This window comes from Anastrepha obliqua, chromosome 6 (genome assembly GCF_027943255.1).
Source record: "Anastrepha obliqua isolate idAnaObli1 chromosome 6, idAnaObli1_1.0, whole genome shotgun sequence".
NCBI lineage: Eukaryota > Metazoa > Arthropoda > Insecta > Diptera > Tephritidae > Anastrepha > Anastrepha obliqua.
The window spans coordinates 34,640,363-34,659,772 of record NC_072897.1 but is presented as its reverse complement, the minus strand read 5'-3'; the positions used below and the strand labels follow the sequence as shown (position 1 = coordinate 34,659,772).

The 19,410-nt window shown below is 42.0% G+C and overlaps 1 protein-coding gene across 3 annotated transcripts in view; it reads right to left on the bottom strand.

The window, feature by feature from the left end:
- The window catches only part of LOC129249822 (uncharacterized), an 84,843-nt gene that overhangs the window by 15,235 nt on the left and 50,198 nt on the right, over positions 1-19,410 (bottom strand). Inside the window, exon 1 of one of the 3 annotated variants that reach the window (XM_054889487.1) lies at positions 1,336-1,423. The exons of the other annotated variants lie outside the window; for them this stretch is intronic. The gene's annotated coding sequence lies outside the window, so the exon portion shown is untranslated. Of the gene's footprint in view, positions 1-1,335; positions 1,424-19,410 lie in introns of those variants that run through there. 3 annotated transcript variants of the gene reach the window in all.

Genomic DNA, 19,410 nt, shown 5'->3' with positions numbered 1-19,410 from the left:
TAAGTGACTTGAAGTGGCCGTCGTTAATTCAACTTCTTCAGCGGCCGCTATTAAGGTGTTATACCAAATATTCGCCACGCATGGGCTACCTGATGAGCTCGTGTCGGATAACGGAACAGCTTTTACATCTGAGGAGTTCAAGAACTTTATGGAGAACAATCTAATTCGACACATCCGTTCTGCGCCGGTCCATCCTTCTACAAAAGGGCAGGCGGACCGAATGGTTCAATGTACTAAAAATTATTTGAAGAAAGCAGAGCCTGACATAAACATCGATCTTAGCCCCACTCAACAACGAACCGCTCGCCGGTAGAGCTACTGCTCAATCGTGAGCTAAAAACTTATTTCGACAAAATTCAACCTCACGAAAACGTGTACGGTAAGGTCACCGACCTTGTCAGTACTAAACCTTTCATTTCAGGCAGACAAGTATGGGTTCGTAATCATTCGACTGGGCCGAGATGAATCGAGGGCCTGGAGGAAAATCAGACTGGGCCTATAGCTTATGAGGTTCGCTTGGACGACTCTAGGGTCGTCAAACGACATCAGGGCCAGCTTCGTTGTCGGGTGGCATCGGAAGAATCTGACTACGAAATACTGTCAACCGAAGACGTCGAAGCCAGCTCAATCCGATCATCTGATGAAGTTGATTCAAGTACTTTTGGTCACGTCGTAGAGACTCAATCGCCAGGGCAGTCAACGAATCTACAACCTGACACCTCATCATCGCCAACACCGGAAAAACCGCGCAGATCGAAGCGCAGCCGATAGGCCCCACAATTCTACTCCGCCTCTGGATGTTAAGGGGTGTCATGTATGAGAGTAGGCAGATGCAATTGAGACACCGACCGAACGTTTATAAAATACTGTCAACCGAAGACGTCGAAGCCAGCTCAATCCGATCATCTGATGAAGTTGATTCAAGTACTTTTGGTCACGTCGTAGAGACTCAATCGCCAGGGCAGTCAACGAATCTACAACCTGACACCTCATCATCGCCAACACCGGAAAAACCGCGCAGATCGAAGCGCAGCCGACAGGCCCCACAATTCTACTCCGCCTCTGGATGTTAAGGGGAGTCATGTATGAGAGTAGGCAGATGCAATTGAGACACCGACCGAACGCCTTTTCCCGCGGATTCCGATATTTTACACACATTACATATATATATATGTATATGAGAGTAATATATGTTAGTTTCGCTTTTTAATAGAGACCATAAGTTCAATACGTAACAATATGTATATTATGTTAGTTATGTTTGTACGAAGGTTCAATTGCATTTTTAAGTTTTATAGCGCTACAAATGTCCTGAAGCAAACATGCGTGACCTACCTCTCGACGATAGCGCACTGTCACCAACACATGCAATTTAAGGCAGCTCTCTTCCCGCGTTTCCAACAAATGTTCATTTGTACCAGTTGCTTCATCTATTCGCCATTTGCCAACGCTTGGCGATAAGCAGAGGACTAATATTTATAGAGTAAATACCCGATTGATCGCATTCATGCCTATCATATGCCAATGCATATACATATATTATATATAGATAATAAAAAAAAATATTAATAATTATAATAATAATCAGCGCGTACATTTATTTTAGGCATTTGGCTGAGCTCCTCCTCCTATTTGTGGTGTGCAAATCGTTATTTATGAGGAGCTTTTTCATGGAAGTGGTCGATTGCCTTCCGGGGGGCAATTGCTAATAGAAAACACTTTTTCTGTCATTTGGTGTTTCATGCACGCACTCCCGAATGGTACTTACGCAGCAACACATTCGCCTACGGCGGCTGCCATTAAGAATTTTTAAGAAATTTGCTTATTTTTTGTATAAGTTTCAAAAATGCCCTAATACACACGATTATTTTACTTAAACACAAATAACGCAAAAGAATAATATTCACTTATAAACACTCTTTATTCATGGAACATTTTACTTTTAACTTTTTTTTTACTATTCGTTTTATTCTTTTCTCAATTTTGTATTGATTTTACACGGTATTACAAACGTCTAGAATAAAAAAAAAGAGAAAAATTTTATATTTCAGAAATTATAAAAAAAAAGTATTATTAAATCGGCAAGTAATGTCAGTCCATAACACTGTGGTAACAAAAAAAAATAAGTCCATTGATTGAGGGATATGATACTGAGCGTGTTTGTGGGCCGCAGCACGAGCCACGCCAACATTTTAATTTTTTAAGAGAAGAGGAATCGCTATTCTGCGCTTTTTCATTCAATTCAATTTAATATGAATTTTTTTCACTATTATGAATTAAAAAACTATCCCTAAATGCTAATATTGTTGGGTATACATAAGTAAAGAACAGGCAGCAGGGAAAAACCAAAAATTGAGGTTCAATAGAACTTTTTCTTTTTAATTAGTAAAATTGACCTTTAGTATTCGATAAAGCATTTTTATAAATAGTGAAAATTTGGAATAAAAAATCGCTATTTTTCGCGTCTGTCGTGCTTTCACATTTTCATAAATATGTGGTAATTATGGTAATTTGATTTTGCATTATATATTAGTATTTTTTGTAAGAGATAATCTCGAAAACAACTGTGAAGTACTACTTGTTACCAAATTGAAGACGAATGCGGCAAACTATGTTAACAATCTCTTCTGTATATTGTCCTCCAAAATACACAAATTCCGTCACAAAATAATAAGACTTTTTGTAAACACTTGGCATAGCTGGCGTGCTAAAAATGCAATATGGGGTTCAAGTTCACGAACTCCGAAGGACGTAATTTACTGGACGCTATCAAAAGAAATAACAGTAAGTTTATAAGTAGTGGCGATCTAACAGATCTGATCGACTTTTTTATAACAAGAAATGTCAACCATGAAGATATGGCAATTCAATTAAAAACAGATCTGATCGACTTTTTTATAATATAACAAGAAATGTCAACCATGAAGATATGGCAATTAAATCATTAATTGAATTGCCATCTGACCATTCCCCAATAATAATGATATATCAGAACTCAAATACGCAAGAATTCTCGAATACAAATATAGGGTTTTTCAGTAAGAGCGCTTCAACTTTTTTTTTTTTTGAATAAAACACAAACGGTTTGACTTTTTTAACTAATTTTTTTTTTATTATCGAGTTTGAACATATGAGCTGCCCACCTTTTGCATGTGCTTTGCATATAGAAAGTGATCCGTCATTAGTCCATCCAGCCTCCTACAGTCCCCTTTGTTTAGTGACAGGTTTGCGACAGTCGGTCGGACATGACAGTTAACATCAGTTTTGTCTATCTGCAGCCTCTCTCAACCTGCCAAGCTCGCTTCTAGATTAGAGTAACCCGTTTGCTAACTGTGGCTTTAATGGCTGCAGATGGGAGTGGAAGAACGGGCTCCGGGCCAAGAAAGTTGGCTTCAGAGCCCTCTGGCAGCACCGCACTGTATCTCTTATCAAGCACGACTCTGGATTGCATTGAGTCAAGGGGCATGGCGAGGATCGTTGGATCAAAGTCCATTCCTTCTCTGTTGTCTAATGCCGGACAGGGGCCATTGTGTTTCAGCTTGCAGATGGCCTTCAAGATCTCTCCCTGAATGAAAACATCAAGTGGTGGGAGACTAATCAGATCATCTAATGCCGGGCCTGAAGTAGTCGGAGAATTTCCGGTGCAACAGATGGCCACAGTGTATTGTAGTCTTGATAAGGTCCTCTGACTCTCACGAGAGGGAGTCTACTCTTCCAGACCACTGATGCATAGGTGGTAATAGGTCTTATCAAAGCCGTGTAGATCCATAGGACCTTTGTAGGAGAAAGACCCCAAAAATAACCTTGTTGTCAGTGCTTCGGATATCTTTGTTTCAACGTGTGATTTCCAGAGGAGCTAACTATCGAGGATTACTCCAAGATATCTAATTTCCTTGGATAGCTGGATTGTGACTCCTTTTAGCTTAGGCCGAACGAGTCCATCAAGCTTCCTCCTTCTAGTGAAGAGGACAGTGCCAGTCTTGATGTTGGCCAGATGTTCATAAGCGAAGGGCCTGTTACGAAACAGGCAACTTCGTCCGCATATGCTTGTGCGTAGGCTCCCGAGTCGTTTAATGTGGTGGGCAGAGGATCGATCACCATGCACCAGAGCAATGGAGATAGCACACTGCCTTGGAGGCAACCTCAATTAACCCCGGATAACACCAACAGATCTTCCTCTGCTCGCACCGAGACGATTCTTTGGGCCAGCATCGAAGGAGTCCAATTCACTAGCACCCGGTCTACGACGTGTTCAGCTTACTCATGACAGAAAGGGAGCAGCCTCTTCATGACAGCAACGTTTTTTGCCGCTTGGAAACTTGTCATTGCTTATCGAAGGGCGAAGCAACTTTTTGGTGTTTTACGGCAGAGGCTTTGAACCCGGGTACTGCACCAACTTATTTGGCTACGTCAGTCGTCTTCCATTAATTCTTTGAAACCCTTCTTGGAGATTATTCAGACATGTAACACATGCGTCTAAGTGACTTTATTTGGCGCTATATATATTCGTTTTGAAAGTTTGGAAATTTGTTTAGTTTGAGAATTTGGGAAAAATAAATATCTCGTAAAGTATCGATCGAACAATTTAAAGTTTATTCTCGTTATCAAGGTGACATTTCACACTAAACAAATTCTTTTGCTTTTATTTGTATGTTCCATTCAGTTGTGAATTACGGGGTGTTAACAATGAAAGTCGACAAAGAGAAAATTCGGTATATTTTATAATTACATTTCATAATGAAAATGTAAGCCAGGCAGCTGAGATTGTGAATGGTGTTTATGGTGCCTGTTATCGATACTGTATAGCTAATTACGTGCAATTTTGGATTCATCGATTCTTTTCCGACGTTTTTGATGTTAAAGAAGATGTCGATAGAGAAATAATCGGATATAACCGGCATGCTAGTAGTCATAGCATATCCCCAGGAGCTAAATATCGACTATAAAACAGTTTTAACCCTTTGCGCAAACATTTTACCCAAAAATAATGGATTTCTTCTTGCTCAAACTAATCTGGATGCATGTCCGTGTGTATGGTATGTAAAGGGTTTTTCAGTAAGAGCGCTTCAACTTTTGAACTTTTTTGAATAAAACACAAACGGTTTGACTTTTTTAACTAATTTTTTTTTATTATCGAGTTTGAACATATACATTTAAGTATGAAATTCGATTTCTTTTGCATGACCACCGCGTGCACGTTTTACGAAGTTCAATCGTTGAACCCAATTTTCGACCACTCTTTTGCATAAATCGGCCGAAATTCCAGCAATTTCGCGTTCAATATTGGCTCTGAGCTCAAAAATCGTCGCCGGCTTGTTACTGTAGACCAATGACTTCACATAACCCCAAAACGGGACGGCTTGTTAAATGGACCGTAAAATGGCCGTAATGCTCTTAAAGTACAAGCAACAGAACGATTATTTTCATAAAAAATTTGCACGATTTGCAATCGTTGCTCAAGTGTGTAGCGTTCCATGATGAAATGTATACTAATGAAGTTTACAAATGTCAAGCGAAAAATAAAAAATATTGCGTCGTTCGCCCTCCCTATCGAAAAAAGTTGAAGCGCACCTATTGAATAACCCTATATATATATCAAACAAATTTGATGGGATACATTTAGAGAAATAGTTATTTTAAGCTCGACAAAAAAATAAGCTTAAAAACCTTTGACGAAACCGACAGTGCGACAGCCTATTTTCATGACCCTATAATGAACGCCACTCCACAAGAAACTATCTGTTCCTCGAGCTGTAACATGGATGCACACATCCAAGAAAAAAAAAACCGTTAACGTAAACGCTGGAAAACAATTAGGCTACCACTTGACAAAAGCAAGCTGAACGCAGCCCCAAAGGAAATCAAACAAATGCTATTTGACCATAACAATAAAAAACTCAAGAGACACGTCGAAAATCTTGGACCCAATATAACGCCAAACTATTCACTATACAAGTCGCCGTAGCCGAATGGTTTGGTGCGGGACTATCATTCGGAATTCGGAGAACGTAGGTTCGTGACACACCAAAATGAAGAAAAAGTTTTTTCTAATAGCGGTGCCCTCATAAAAAAAATATCTGCCCTTCGGAGTCGGATTGAAACTGACTTGACCGAATGTGACTTGCCGGTATTTTGGCCCACTCGTGGACAATGACTTTTTTCAGCGCCTCGAGACTGGTGAATCTTTTAGTTCGGACCTTGCTCTCCAAGAGAATAATAAATCGAATTCGCGTCTGGTGAATTTGAGAGCCATTGTGTGGACGTTATGAAGTTCGGAACATTGTTTTTTAGCCACTATTGGTTAACACGAGCTTTGTGAGGCGGTGGCGAATCCTATTGAAACGTGTATGGTCTGTCTGCCCACGGCTTCAAAGCAACCTCCAGAATACTTTCCCGATATTTCGCATTAACCTTGATGCCAGGCTCGATGAAAACGATTGAAGAGAGCCCATCTACGGTTACAGCGGCCCAAATCATTACCAGTGGCGGGTACTGCCTGCTGGTGGCCAATAGATGACTCAAATTCTCGCACTAATTGAATAATATTTTTTGAAACTAGTTTTCCTGGCAATTTTTTATTCAAAAGTGAGATCACTCGAAGCCATGAATACAATCACTTTATAACTAAATAATTTCCCATCCCTTTCACATTCCATACCATTTGCAGAAAACCCCAAATGAATGAAATTCGCGGAAAATAACTGCATTTTTTGTTGTTTTCATCAGTTATGCAAAGATTTTTTTGACACTTTTTAAACAGAGTAAACATCTTTTTTGGTGTTGTTTTTGTAATGTGTGTGTTTATTTAATAAATGTTGGCGCCTAATAGTCGTAGACAAGTACAGTAATGGAATATGTGTATACATTTTTTGTGTATTTTTTTATTTGTTGTTGGACAAAGCTAAAATTTTAAGTTTTTCTTCACTATGCAAAGGTATTCTTGACAAACTGTACACATAACCATACACATTCCCTTTATGCCTCTACATGCGTATGTTTCCGAAACTAAGCTTCTCTAAGCCTAGCGACTACAAAAATAAAATGCAGTCATAGGCGCAGCTGTAGCGACCATGATTATTTATCCGCGACGGCGCTGAGCAGTTTCACATATTAAAAAGCACAACAAAAACCAATTCATTGGTAAGTTCGAGCTCCTATTTCTACGAGCAAACTACTTTCATTCATAAAACGAGCCGCCCATATGTCAATTTTCTCGACCATTCGAAAATAGTCAATATTGGAATATTTCGCGTTGAATCATTTGCCATTACTTGGTAAATCTTGAATTTTTTTCGTGTCGAATGGTCGCGGTTCGTATATATGTTTGCACCCAGATATGTACGTATGTAAGTATGTGTTCTAAATGCTCGACAACCGCAGCTGCTGTGCGTTAAGTGCGCGCATGAACATAAGTAAGTTGCAGAAAACAGCACAAGTAGCTTATAAAAAAGTTCTGTGACGGACATTTCAATACCATGAGAAAATTTCGAAACAATTATTTTATGTTCTTTGATAGTAGGATAATAGTTAATTAGTACAGTAGGTTCTGTTTTTATGCGGTAGATACGTTCCGCAAGAAACAGCATAAAAAAACAGCATAAAAAAAGCTACTAGTTCTATAGTAAAACTATAGATACGTTTCAAAAGTGCTAAAACCGCATAAATCTGAAATAATGTAATAAAATCGCATAAAAAAGGGCACTAGTCCCATATTATAACTATAGATACGTTCCCTAGACCGCATGAATCTGAAATAATTAAATAAAATCGCATAAACAAAATATTGTATTTTTGAAAATTATATCTTCATTTAAGAAACGTCAGAATCGAAAAATAAATTTAAGTCAGAAAAAAAAACAGACAATACCCACATGTTGCGCGTTCGTTTAGGATTTGGTGTAAAATCACTTTCGTCACTTGAGGAAATGTACACGTCTGATCTAGATAGTTATGCAGGCGGTTCCATACTTGTAGGGTTAGCATTTCTGATGTAATCTGTGATGGGTTTTTGCTTAGCTGGCTTAGAATCTTGTTTATATGTACAATTCCTGATAGGTCGACATGCATTTTGTAATTTAAAAAAAACCGCACTATTTCAAAACCGTATAAAAAAAAGCCGCATAAAAACAGAACCTACTGTATATTACTTTACGTAGGTAGTTCTTCAATTGATAAAAAGTGCACAAAAACATATGCATATATCAGATACCAAGGTTAGAAACTTACTCTGAAATCAGAGTATTTTAAAGTTACTGTACATATAATGCTGTGCCTATGAATGCGCGCTGGATTTCTTGAGGAGCTTTAGGGAATCGTAATATTTTTTGCTATGATAAGTGCACATACATACACACAGCATATATATATGCGCATATGAATACATATAAATTCAAATATTTGTATTTGCATATGCCATCTTCCTGTGTGCCTGAATCGTTTCTCTATGAGGATTATTAATTTGATATGCTTGAAGAATTTAAAATAAAACCTAATACACATATTTCCTATGCTAATATACATAAACATGCATGCATACAATTTCGCGAAATTTTCATAACCTACTCACATATGTACATATGTCATATGCTAATACATATTTATAAACATGCATACATATAGGCCCCTATTATGAGTTGCATTCGATCTTTGATATTCGTTGGTTGTCGAAGATCGAAAATCGAATGTCAATTTGGTATTATGAGCGGTGCAACGCTGTCGAAATTTTCGTTGTATACCGAATTTAGAGTCGAATGCAATTTTGCTTTCGATTGTGTAGCGTATTGTGGGAAAACTTGTTAAAATGTACGTTGTTTGCGATTATTTATTGTTTTATAGTAACCAAATAATAAATATATACTAATTTTGTTAATTTTATGCAGGTCGAAAGTCGTGAGTACCAAACAGCAATTAGAAAGGCTAGTTGCATTCATGGAAGAGAATCCACAATTCGCAAAAGCGATTTGCACCAATGTTCAAGCAGCAAAAAAATGGGAGGAATTTACAACGTAGCTGAATTGCTTGGGACCACCAGTTAGAACGGCAGCAAAATGGATTAAGGTTAATAATGTTTTTTTTTTTGTGATGTTTATAGAAATACATTTTTATTTTCCCTTGGCAGGTATGGGCTGAAATACGTAGAGGAACTGAATTACATATTTTTTTCGAATGACGAATAATTGAATTAAGAAAATTTATAACAAAAATAAAACAGAAACTGTGGCGTAAAGGTTTCTATTTAATACTTTTTAGATTTTTCTACAATATTCTAAGAATTTCATTTCTTATGTTTTCTGCTTCTCCGTTATTTGACTCCACTTCAATATCTTCAGCATCATCGTTGAGGGTCTCATCGGATAACTCTTCATCCGGAAGTTGAACATTATAAAACAAGCAACTGTTGTGCAAAGCTGCACACATATTAATAATTTGTGTTGCTTTTTTTGGAGAAGAGTAAAGAGCTCTTGCCTACAACAAACATCTAAATCGATTTTTCAGGACTCCAATTGTTCTCTCAATGATACTTCTCGCTTGGATTTTTCTCGGGTGCACTGCGGCAACTGGTTTTCTGTACTGGACAGTAGGTTCATAAACGCCTCTTTAGATAATCTAAAGTTCTTTAAAAATCTGTAAGAAAATTTCTGTAATATTAAGTACGTCAACACATTTTGAAAATTCTAAACTTACTCAGTGGAAGCCATTTCTAGGGGGTTGGATGCGCCCCTCAACTGGTTTCTACTTCTAGCTAGTTCCAATAATCTTTCATCGTCCGATGAATCGTCGCACCACAACTCCGTTGTACTTATTTTCACAAAAAATACTTTTTTTAACTTTTAAAAATAGTGTTAGCAAAGAATTTCAACACAATCGGTTTTTCTTTTATTTTGATATGCTGTATCAGCTGAGAAAAAATTATCTATTGTAAATGCGTCGAGCGATCAAAATTCACAATAGTCCTATTCTTCAACGAATGAGCACCATAATACCAAATGAAAATTCGTTCGATCAGCACTTTCGACTACAGTCGAAGATCGAATGTTGCTCATAATAGGCCATAATATAATTTCGCGAAATTTTCTTAAAAAACCAAAACGAACAAATCTGTAAACATACATACTAATCATATGGACATATTAAATGAACAAATCTATTCTGTACGCAAGCAAATGTAAACTACATTTTTTCACACTTGCATATCACTCTGTCCCTCTCGTTCCTCTCCGACAGCCATATTAATTAATGAGGAACGAGCTGGGACTGAACCTTTTCTATGAATTTACGTTCTCTGTACCTCCTCTCCTTAATTAACCCCAACCAGCATAATTTTCTTAGTCGCTCGGGCACAATTTTTTATAAAAACGTACAATTATTGGCATATGCCGATGATATTGACATCATCGACCTTAACAGCCGCGTTCTTTGTTCTGTCTTTTCCAAACTGGATAAAAACCCAAAGCGAATGGGTCTGGTTGGGAACGAAGACAAAACGAAATACAAACAGTCGGCGCACTCGCGTATCGGCACCCACGTCACTGTTGACTGTTATAATTTTGAGGTTGTAAGAGACTTCGTTTATTTAAAAACCACCATTAAGCCCCACATTGAATACCCGTCCTATGGTATGGCGCAGAAGCCTGGACGATGACAACATCCGATGGACATAGTGCAGCGAATAAAGATCCAGCGACGACGTTGGTTGGGTCATGTCATCCGAATGGATAAAAACGCCTCGGCTCTGAAAGTATTCGATGCGGTACCAGCTGGTTGTAGCAGAGGAAGAGGAAGGCCTTCTCTGCGTTGGAAAGATCAGGTGGAGAAGGACTTGGCTTCACCTAGGGTTTCCAACTAGCGCCGGTTAACAAAAGGAAGGAACCACCGGCGCTTGGTTAAACTCGGCCAAAATCGCGTAAGCGGTTATTGCACCAATCATGAAAAAGAAGAAGAAGTTGCATTATCCCTCAACTCGGAACCAGCACAGGATCAAGCCCATACAACACATGCGCAAATAACAATAAACAAAATTAAAAACACGGGCAATAGAGCAAGAATAGATGAAAACAATAACGCTATTATAAAATAGCCACGAACTCAACAAACACAGCTATCCCAGACCCCCTTCAAAATATTCATAATAGATACAAACAATAATATTAAAATCATAACTGACTACGTAAACAGTAACCCAATGCTTCCAAAAAACATAAGATAATCTAGTAGATTTCCAAACAACTATTTACGCAATAGCAACAACAATAATAAAACCAAACAAACAAAAAATGCCAAAGAAAAACTCATTAAACAATAGCACAAAAGACCCAATGTAGAAAATTCGTCTAAAAACAAAAATTGAGAATCTTAGAAAAGATATAGCGCTTACAACGCAGCGCAAGAAGAGTAACAAAAGCAAAAAAAATGATGAAACACATGGGGTGATATACGATACACTAGACAGGGCTAGTGTACTGGGGCGGCAGCCCTTGGTCGGGAAAAACCCGAGTCATTCCGGTAACGTAGAACCGGCTGCCATGGGGGCTTAACCAAAACCGCCCCTGCGAGAGGACTGTCCTAGTAGCGTTGGACCTAAAGAAGGCTTTCGATACAGTCAGCCATTCCACGCTACTAGATGATATTTATCAGTCGACACTCCCGCCAGGGCTGAAGAGGTGGTCCGCGAACTACCTGAGCGGTCGGCACTCGTCAGTGATTTTTCGAGATCAAACGTCAAAGCAGAGGAAGATTAAGCAAGGCGTACCGCAGGGTGGTGTCCTTTCACCCTTGCTTTTTAAATTCTACATCCCGAAGCTCCCCCAACCACCAGCGGGAGTTTTCCTGATCTCATACGCTGACGATTGCACGATAATGGCGTCGGGCAATGACATCGACGGCCTGTGTTCCAAAGTGAACAACTACCTCACCGACCTTTCTCGCTTTTTCACTGCGAGGAATCTCCAACTTTCCCCCACTAAGTCCACGGCGACCCTTTTCACCACCTGGACAAAGGAGGTCAAGCTGTCCCTTAAGGTAAAAGTCGACGACACACCAATTCCGACTGTGAATAACCCCAAAATTTTGGGTGTAACCTTTGACAGCTTGCTCTCCTTCTCTGCGCATACAACCGCAATTGCCACTAAAGTCCAAAATCGCAACAAGGTCCTCAAATCGCTGGCCGGCAGCACTTGGGGCAAAGACAAAGAACTGTTGCTTTCGACATTTAAGGCAATTGGCCGGCCGGTTCTAAACTATGCTGCGCCTGTCTGGTCGCCTGGCACTAGTGATTCGCAGTGGACAAAACTTCAGACTTGTCAAAATACCGCCATTCGGACAGCGACCGGGTGCCTCCTGATGTCACCCATACAACATCTACACAACGAGGCACAAATGCTCCCAGTTGCGGAGCACAACAAATTGCTCAGCAAGCAGTTCCTACTGGGGTGTTACCGCAGGTTTCACCCCTGCAGACACCTGCTTGAGCCTGAGCCGCCTCCCAGGCACGTCAGGAGACACCTCCTAGACTACGCTGACGAACTACAGGACAAAACTGACCGAAACCTACTGGACCGGACAGTATTTAGACAGTCAATAAACGACATTCACCGGGAGACCGTTACCACCTTCATGAACTCCCGTCCTGTGAATGCCGTAATCGGAGTCCAACCACCACCCATTGCAGATGAAGAGCTCCAGCTTCCCCGTGAGACTCGTGTAACATTGGCACAATTACGTTCTGGATATTGTAGCAGGTTAAACTCCTACTTATCCAGAATTGACCCCGACACACCAAACACATGTCCGGCATGTGAAGGTACCCCGCACGACACTAACCACCTCTTCACATGCCCCCTCAAACCGACTCATCTAACCCCCCTTTCCCTCTGGACCCAACCTGTCGAAACAGCATGTTTCCTGGGCCTCCCCTTAGATGAGCTAGACGAAGACGACCGATGATATACTTACACTGACAGGGCTAACTATGCTGTTAAAACAACAACAACATGAAACACATGCAACAATTTAACAAACGAAAAGAACCAGTAGCTATTACTTTAGACACCTTCATCCCATTCTTTACAAATAGATAACATCACTCATATCACATAAAATACACGTACACCTCAAAGACAATAGCATACTAACAAATAGACAAAAAGGTTGCAGGCAACAAACCCAAAACGCAAGGAACAGCTCATAATAGACCAAACTATTGCACAGAAAGCAATACAAGTTCAAAAAAATCTCCACATATGTTATATGTATATGTATGTAGATTACAAAAAAGCATTTGCAAAAATACCGCACAGCTGATTAATAAAATATTATGCATCCCACTTACTTACTTTTTCTTAACTTAATATAACAAACTGGGTAACTAACATTCACCTCCAAACTCACTCAGAAAATATCATCACATATAAAATAACAAAAAAAAAAACAGGAATCTTTCCGGGGGACTCCCTAAGTGCGTTATGGTTCGACATATGTCTGAACCCTCTCCCAAACATACTGAACAGAACGAAATACGTACGGCTTTATTATAAAGCGTATATAAATATTATTTAAATCATTGAACAATTTACAACAGACATACAGATGGAGTTTGAATTGATAAGTGCAAATCACAACACATCGACCAGGAAGATGGAGAAGTCGAAACACAATAGAAACACTAAATAACGGAATATTACAAAACATGGAACAAAGCAACTTTACTAGGTTTTCATCACAGCACCAAAATATACCATACCACAAACAAGAAAGAATTGACGAATGAATACCTAATACGACTTTAGAAACTCACAAAGACCTTTTTAAAATGAAAAATAGTTTTCACAGAAATAAACACATATGCCATACCACTCCTAACATACTCATTTGGCACCATCAAATGGAACGATACAGACATACACAGAAAACCTTAAGATAGCCAACAGAACAAAGATCACAAAATACCAAAAACACCTCCTGCATGCATGCAAAGAAAGAATAACAATACCAAGAAAAGAAGAAGGGAGGTTAGCCCCAACACTTACAGATCAACCGAATAGAAAATCTAAGAATATATTTTTACTCCTAAACTACAACCCTTGACACAGCAATAGCCCAGGCAGACAAAAACCTATCTCCACTTAATCTACAATACATAAACAAACAATAGTAGAAATTTATGAAAATTGAAAACGAAAACAACTTCATGGAAAACAACTATAAGTAATTGCAAATAGTAACATAGGCAAATTTCACACCTACATGGCAAACAAAAACAGAAGGGTTTAGTATCGAGATAAAGGATCAAATAAAAGCTAACAGAAAGTATCATAAATATATAATATAAGACACAATTGTTATATCCGTTAAGTGCCGAAAATCCAATATACATACATATTGAAGCAATAAGCGATTTGGACTGAGCTTAATAAAGCGCGCCAATCGTTTCTTTCTCGTTCTAATGAAACCAAGTCCTAGTCCACTTGATTTTTCCAACGCAGAGGAGGCCTTCCTCTTTCTCTGCTACCACCAGCTGGTACCGCATCGAATACTTTCAGAGCCGGAGTGTTTGTATTCATTCGGAAGACATGACCCAGCCAAAGAAGCCGCTGGATCTTTATTCGCTGCATTAACTCTATTTCGTCGTAAAACGCATACAGCTTTTGTTCCATCGCCTACGATACTCACCGTCGCCAACTTGCAAAGGTCCAAAAATCTTCTTTCTCTCACACATTCCAAGTTACGTCTCATTGTATATCGTTATCATCCAAGCATCTGCAACATACGTCGTAAACTCCAGTAAGGAGTTGCCTGATCTCCCATCGGGCGCGTCCCAGGTGGAGGATAGGGAAGGCCTGGGCCAGTTGGGTTAGGTTCCAACACTCATGTGATGACTCAAAGTTGGCATAGAGTCCGGGTGTCATACGCGAACCAGACTGGCTAGGGAGGAGACCCGAACTCGTTTCCACGACAGTCGGTTCTACGTTACCCAAACGACCCGGATTTATATCCGGCCAAGGACTGTCACTCCAGCAGCATTCACCGTATGTAAGTATGGGGAATGTTTATGCTGCTACAACAGGAGACCCGAACAAAAACCGAAAAAGGTAATGGAAAACGAAGGATTTATTTCTCCAGGTGAAGCCCACACAAGTGGTCATCCACCCGCTTCGGCGGCATGGGCATGGATATTGGGGGCCCCCCAAGTCTCCCAGATGTATGAGCGAGAGCGCATGCTGGAGGAGACGGGAGTTGCTATCGTAATCTCCTCTTCTTCAGAGACTGAAACACGTTTCACGGTTTCGGAGGGCATGAGTTGTGAGGTCACCGCGGTGGCAGCACGACCTCACAAAGAAACCGGGAAATCAAAAAACGTGGCAAGGAGAGAAAGGAGAATGCGGCTGGCGAAGCTCATCCGGGAGTAATCCTGATGCGGCTCTGTCCGCTCTTCTGCGTCTGTGTCTTCCAAAAGGCCTCGATTGGCGGAAGTGACACCCACAGAAACCACCGAGTCCTCGGTGTGCACGAGCACTCCCAAATCGTCTCGCTCTCGGCGTAAGCGGAGGAAGACGGTGGCTGAAAGCAGCACACCTCCCTGCCCTGAGGCTGCTACCCGCGCACGACCTCCCAAGGTATGAGCGTGATTTCGGCGCCATTCAATGTGGCGGGCGATGGTTCTGTCAAGCCACGGTCTAACCGCCGCCTCGACAACTCCAACTCAGCTGTCCGCCCGGCGAAAATTTCGCCAAGGGTGTGGCCAAGCTATCCTATAGCTAGAAGGCTGCTGGCCCAAGACCTGTGGCTGTGATCGGAAAACTGGGGCCTGACCATCAGCTGACTGGTTAAGAAATTAAATTCTGCAAAAGCTAGCTGATGCGTCGGGTTGTTGCCTCCGGTCCTGAGGCCAACACGAAGGGCTATGAGACAAAGGACGGCACCATAAGGGTGACTTGCGCGTCTCTGGCCAACTTCAAGTGGATCAGGACCGCTGTCAATAACGTACCCCCAAAAGGATCACTCGCTTCGCGGTCTGCAGCTAGAAGAGCGTATTCCTCAGGAAGGCCATCTGCTGGATTCCAGATCGCGTTCAGTCTACAGCGGATATCCTATCCTGCTAGCGTGCCCAGAATCCGAGCATCAACACTAGGCTTAGACGAGTCCTCTCGCACGCCAAGCGTAGCCACCGGGAAGGAAAGGAAGAGGCAGCTGTTGCGCTGCGAAAGGATGAGGCCAGTGTTGATGTCATGGGCTCTAGGTACAAGAGTCGCCTGAGTCTCTTCTTTGGGACTTTCACCTTCCAAATGAGTGACTTACACTGTGGTTCCTGTAGTTACCGTCCCCTGACGGTGACACAGATTAACTTGCAGCATTCCAAAGCCACTACTGTACTCTAAAGTAGACGGCTTCCCCAGCTGCACAACTTACCTCATATAACAACAGTGCAAGAGCCCTGGGTCTTTAGGGGCCGCATCTGTGGCTTTAGCGCGTTAAAAGGGGACACGGTATTATATGACAGGAGTTCGAGTAGACCTAGGCCTAGTCTTATAGTATCATCCCATCTCACTGTGACGAGTCTTGCGCAATTCTGTTGTCAGGACCTAGTACCTACTGAGGTGTGTTATAAAGGTAGAAGCGGATGGCTGAGATTTTTGATTGCATCTGCTTATTTTCCTTACGATGCCATGGAACCGCCACAGGTATATTAAGTTTCAGTGTGGCGAGGAGGCACAAATGCCATTGCACTCCAGAAACCTCAGAAAACAGACCAGCAGAAGTTTAGGGGGGCGTTGCGGGGCTTTGGCGTGACGCCACCAAGACTTCGGAAAGAACAGGAAAGGATCGAGGTGGCAGTTGAGAAACTCAGCACTGACTTAGTTGAATGTTTGGAGTCAGCGTGTTCAATTCGGCCTCTCTCTTTGATCGGACTCCCGTTCCGTGGTGGAACCGAGAGCACCAAACATTGAGGTGTGAGTCTAGAAAACTTCTAACATTCCCATTGCAGCCGGTTCTACGTTACCGGAATGACTCGGGGTTTTCCCGACCAAGGGCTGCCGTCCCAGTAAACTAGCCCTGTCTAGTGAACAGCATATCACCCCAACCCTTACGTCACAGAAGCAACTCCTTGCAGCAACCTTGCTCCAAATACTTCTTCTCGAGGCTGGAATTGAATCCAAGCCTGGGCCAGAAGTATTCTACTGCTGCGTCCGTTAAATTCTTGACTATAGTTGTGATTTAGCTTTCATGAATAACGCTTACAGGCGGCCCCTGCCTCAACGGCTACACTGCCCTCAATGCCGGCACATCACACTGCCGCCACCAACAACACCTCAACGGTATGGAGCCCGCACGAGCAACACAACTCCCTCTCTGACCCACAACCCCCTCTTGCTCCTACCCCAGTGCGGGGACAAACCACCAGCTCTTGGTCCCCCGCACAGTCTGCTCCGAGTGTCAGACCGTAGTTCCTCGGAATTTGACAACTGTCCAATGCAATTCTTGCAGTGGCTGGTGCCATTTTCGGAGGTGCTCCGGCCTGCACACCACCCGTGAGTGGACACGCGACTACGTTGCCCCCTGCTGCAGAGCTCTGCCCCCGCAACCGCCACCAGTGGCGCGGCCACCAGTCAACATCAGGCCACAACCTATTTTGCGGAACGCACAGTAGGACCAACGCAGACAACATCACGCATTCCTCACCCCCCGAGTTACGAAGGTTATGTGAAGGCTCCCCGCATGACACTAACCACCTTTTCACATGCCCCATCAAACCCACTCATCTAACACCTCTCTCCCTCTGGACCCAGCCCGTCGAAACAACATGGTTCCTGGGCCTACCTTTGGATGAGCTAGATGAAGAAGACCGGTGATATGCCCTACACTGGCGGGGCTTCTATTACTGTTAACAAACAAACAAAAAACTTCTAGCCCTCAAGACTTATCTTGCTGAGGACTGGAAGCGATACCGTCATGTTCAGAGGAACTACAAGAAGCTAAATCGTGAGTCGAAAAAGGCTTATATTAGGGAATTATGAGGCGGTACTGAATCTCTGAGTGACACGGCGAAATTGGTTAGTATGTTGAAAAGGAATCCAACCGCAAAGCTGGGATCAGATAACCATTAACTGGCAACAGCCCTTAACGAGAGAAGCTACTCTCAGAGCTGCACCATCTTCTCGGCGTGACTGATACGTTGCCAGATCTGTAGTGAACGAAGCCGCTATTCGATTTGCCATCGAATTTTTTTGGCGGCTACAAGTCTCCCGGACCAGATGGCATTTATCCCGTCATGCTGAAGGAAGGCATAGAGTCAGTGACTGCAGCCCTGAAGCAAATCTTCACTGCATGCCTGGCACTGGCTTATATACCACGCTTGTGCAGGATGGTGAGGGTCCCTTTCATCCCTAAGGTAGGGAGAAATGACTACACCAGCCACAAAAGCTTTAGACCTATAAGTATGTCTTCTTTCATGCTGAAAAGTGGCGAATGGCTAGTGGAGTTGCATATGCGTCAGAGGTCGCTGAAGGTTCACCCACTCTCTCCATTTCAGCATGCCTATCAAAGCGGGCAATCCTTCTTACTAGGACAGAGCAGGCCATCAGCAAAAGAGACTACGCTATGGGCATCTTTTTGGATATAGAGGGGGCTTTTGATAATGCCACTTTCAACAGTATGTGCAGCTTTTCCAGTAGACATGCTGTAGGCCGAATGCTGGTAAATTGGATTCGTTCAATGTTAGCCCAAAAATCGTCACGCTAGGAGGATCTGCTGGTTTTATCCGGGGTTAATAGAGGCTGCCCTCAAGGTAGTGTACTGTATCCATTGCTCTGCTGCATGGTGATTAATTCTCTGCTCACCACCTCAAATGATGCGGGAGTCTATGCACAAGCATATGCGGACGACGTTGCCTGTTTGGTAACAGGCCCTTCGCTTATGAACATCTATAGAAAAGTGCAGAAAACTCACAGCACTTGGTGCTGTGGAATGGGCTATCGGCAAGCCGTACCAAGACTAGTATTATCCAATTTACCAGAAGGAAGCTTAATGGACTCGTTATGCCTAAGCTAAAAGCAGTTACAATCCAGCTATCCAAAGAAATCAAATATCTTGGAGTAACCCTCGATAGTAAACTTCTTTGGAAGTCATACGTTGAAACAAAGGCATCCAAAGCACTGACAGCTTTCTGGCATTAGATGCTCTGGTTGGTCTACCAATATTTGATGCTTTCATCCAAAGAGAGGCCTTGAAGGCCATCTGCAGGCTAAAACACAATGGGAACTGGCACGCTCCCTGTCCGCCATTGATCAACAGAAAAGGCATGGACTTCGATCCAACGATTCTCTCCATGCCATAGAGTCGTACCTAAAAAGAGATGTAGTGTGTTGTTGCCAGAGGCTCAATTGTGGTGAAACTCTGAAAATGAGCCCCGCAAAC